Raw genomic sequence first — 3783 nt, 5'->3', positions numbered from 1 at the left:
TACCACACTGTGGTGAATGCAAAGCCAAATACAGTTGCTTTCTGTGCTTTGGGCTGTTTTGTTGTGAGTCTTCCCTTTTTAAAGTAGCCTTCATTGTGAGGCACTAGACCTTTGCCAGCTCCCCTAGACTCTTTACAGAGAGGCTCCCTGTCCAAGCCTCCCAGTCCTCTACAGCTACCTGCAGGAAACGATCCCTGCTTCTATGGTGGTCATTTATTTCCTTTTTTTTTTTTTTTAATTTATTTATTATTATATAGACACACCAGAAGAGGGAGTCAGCTCTCGTTACAGATGGTTGTGAGCCACTGTGTGGTTGCTGGGATTTGAACTCAGGACCTCCAGAAGAGCAGTCAGTGCTCTCACCCGCTGAGCCATCTCGCCAGCCCCTTAAAAATGTCTTTTAAGTCTGTTAGGTTGTGGCTTCCTAAGCTTCTCACCTGAGACCTCCTACAGAGGTTCCTACAGTTAAGGCTTCCTTCCTTGCATTCCCAGCGAACACTGTGAAGATCACAATGTCACTCTTTTGCATTTTGTACACATTTGTAGCCATACAGAAACTTGCCAGGGTGCAGCTGGATCTCAGATCTGGGCCTCTGGGTTCAAAATCAGTTCTCTTTATTCTCATAACATTCTTTATAATTTTTAAAATGTCTAACATTTTGAAGGTTTCTAGGTGTTTGCATATTTGGGTGCAACATGTACGTGTCCAGGTTGCTGGGTGGGGGATGTGGAGGCCTGAGGTCAACGTTAGGTGCTTTTGTTAGACCTCTTAAAAAATGGGCAGGGGGAGAACCCCACACTCAGGGCTCGGGAACGGTGACCCCAAACACCACCAAGACACACACTTGATGCAATCAGCAAGAGGCTTTTTATTCCAGCTAGCTGGGGCGAGACTCATATCCCACGCAGGGGTAGAGGAGGTTGGCACCAAGCAAAAATTTAAACAGGTTTTTATATCCACACAGTTGCTAGGAAAAAGGGGAAACTAAGGCAGGGGAAAGTACGGGGTAGTCTCTGGTTGGTGCTGGATTAAAGGCATGCGCCACCACCGCCCGGCTAAACCAGAGTTTCTTAATGAACCTGGAGTTAACCAATTGCCAAGACTGGCTGACCAACTTCTTGTCTCAGACCTCACTTCCTCAGTGCTGGGATTACAGACACCTACCACTCCTAGCTGTGGACTCCATAGTGAGGGTCTCATGTTTTAAAGACAGACACTATTGACAGGGGCCATCTACCCACCTACTCCCAGCCCCTCCCTGACAAATGCACACATTTTTTTGAATAAATTTGCATAGATTTTTTTTTTAAAAATTAAGCCGGGTGGTGGTGGCACACGCCTTTAATCCCAGCACTTGGGAGGCAGAGGCAGGCGGATTTCTGAGTTCGAGGCCAGCCTGGTCTACAGAGTGAGTTCCATGACAGCCAGGGCTATACTGAGAAACCCTGTCTTGAAAAACCAAAATAAAATAAAATAAAATAAAATAAAAATAAAATAGTACTGGCAGGCAACTGGAAGTCCGTCAGGTTTACAGAGTATGCTTAGCATGCAGACTTCAAAGTCTTGGTTCTAGCCCTAGTGTAAGAAAAAAGATCTCTAAAGATAAATGATATCATCCCCCATTTAATTAAGTTTATCTTAGCACCATAACATAGAATCTGGCCAGATTCTAAGTGTGGAATACATATAAGTAATCAATTTAAAAGGTGGGTTAGCAACAATCAAAGTAGTTTTTAAAATTGTGACTCTTCAGCCACAGCCATTGCAGCACTAAGAACATTCCTTCCCAGGCTTGAATGTGCCAGGTATTGCTGTTACCATGGTGACAACTTTTGAACCAATCAATTTAACATAGACATGCACTTAGCAACAAGATAATTAAGTATATATATATAAAAAAAAGCTAGGCAGTGTGAAGTAAAATGCAGAAGTAAATAAAACACTCAAAACTCTTCTCTTATTGTTCATATTTAAAAGCATGTAGAGGCTGGAGATGCAGCTCAATGGGAGGTCCTGGGTTCTATGCACAGCACAGCAAGAAAAAAAAAAAACTCTTAAAGGGTAAACTTAATGTTGGCCAATTAGCTGATACCCTTGGCTGCACTTCTCTGCATTGCAGGAGAGAGGTTTTCCCTCCATCCATTTCAGTGTCTGGCCAGGGATCTGGCAAAAGAGATTAAGAGAAAAGCAGACAGAAGCTTAGCACCATGTGCCATGCGGTGTTCAGAGGCACTAGGAGGGGATGACAAGGGGAGAAGCTGGGCCTTGAGCCTCTACATCCTAGGGAAGCCATGGATGTGACATTTGACAAAGGCCCGGGTTATAGGGCAGGAAACATGGTTGCACACATGAAATGCAATGGCCCAAGAGGCTGGTCAGTACAGCTTGCTTCCTCAGTACCTCCCAGGCTGCATAGGGTCTATTGGTTATGACTTTCCTGTTGCCTGGTAGAGAGAAGTAGACACCTTTGTAAATGCAAGTGCTTCTGGTGGGAAAACAGGCAGAAGGCAGAGCGCATTTTTTATAGACCTGCTTCTTCTAAACTGCCTTCAGCTCAAAATAGTCCTTATGCCAAAGTGGGGAGAGGGGGCGTTGGAGGAGGAGCAGAAGGTGTGGCATACTCTAGTTATCATATCTTTGAGCAGGTAATACAAAATAATGAAAAGCTCTCTCTGGTCTTGTTCTGCAGCACACTTCCCCCTGGTGGTTATGGATGAATTTCTCTCCCCTGCTACATTTCCTTTATTCTGCTTTTATTTCCTCTGTTTATTATTATTTAATTCTATTTTGCTTAATCAAATTACTGCTGTGTCTAAAGGTTCTCCAGTAAGTTCATGTGTTAACAACTATACCCCCAAGCTCCTTCAGGCAGAGGCTAGGACAAGCTGAGAGACAGAGGGGTGGGACCCTGTGATGGCATTAGTGGCTTTATGAGAACAAAGGACTGAGCCAGCACACATGCTGTCAGTGCCTCACCAGGAGCCACACCTTGATGCTGCCTACTCTTTCCAATCTCCAGAGACACAAACGAAATAAACCCTGTCCTTCATAAATTAGTCAGTACAGCCACAAAAGACAATCTCCAATAGCTACACTCTGGAAGAAAGTAAGATGCCATGGCCGAAGCAGGAACCCATATAGGCTTGTGGTTAATCTGGGTTGTACACATTGGGTAAACAACTTACCTTTTCTAAGTTTTACATCTTCTCTGGGGGCATGAAGCAAGTATGAAAACAAAAGCAATTTGCTCACTATTCCATTGGCAGTTGAGAAAGTGAGGCACAGAGAGGCTAAGTAACATGCTGGACAGTGTATTGAAACCCAAACAATACAGCCCAGGAGCCCATACAGAACTTTAACCACCATCCACAACCTAGTGCAAATCTTCATGGAAATAGTCAACTAAGCAACTTCAGTGCCCTCTGCTGAGTGCTCTAGCAGGGCAAGAGTGAGTTTACTTCTTCCCCAGCAGCTACATCACACACACACACACACACACACACACACACACACACACACAGTCTGAAAACATTTAAGGAGCCTCACAGGCTGGCCACCCACAACATCCCATTCTCTACCTGCCTGATCCTCCCCAGAATGTTCTGTTGAGAAGGTGCTAGTACTCTGGTGGCCAGACTGAAGTCTGCAGGATTTCAGACACATTTTTAATAGTAAATAAATGACATGCCAGGCAGTGGTGGCACATGCCGTCAATCTCAGGGAGGCAGAGACAGGCAGAATTCTGAGTTCAAGTCCAGCCTGGTCTACAGAGTGAGTTCCAG

This window comes from Mastomys coucha, unplaced genomic scaffold (genome assembly GCF_008632895.1).
Source record: "Mastomys coucha isolate ucsf_1 unplaced genomic scaffold, UCSF_Mcou_1 pScaffold5, whole genome shotgun sequence".
Classification (NCBI taxonomy): domain Eukaryota; kingdom Metazoa; phylum Chordata; class Mammalia; order Rodentia; family Muridae; genus Mastomys; species Mastomys coucha.
Note: the sequence above shows the minus strand (reverse complement) of the source record.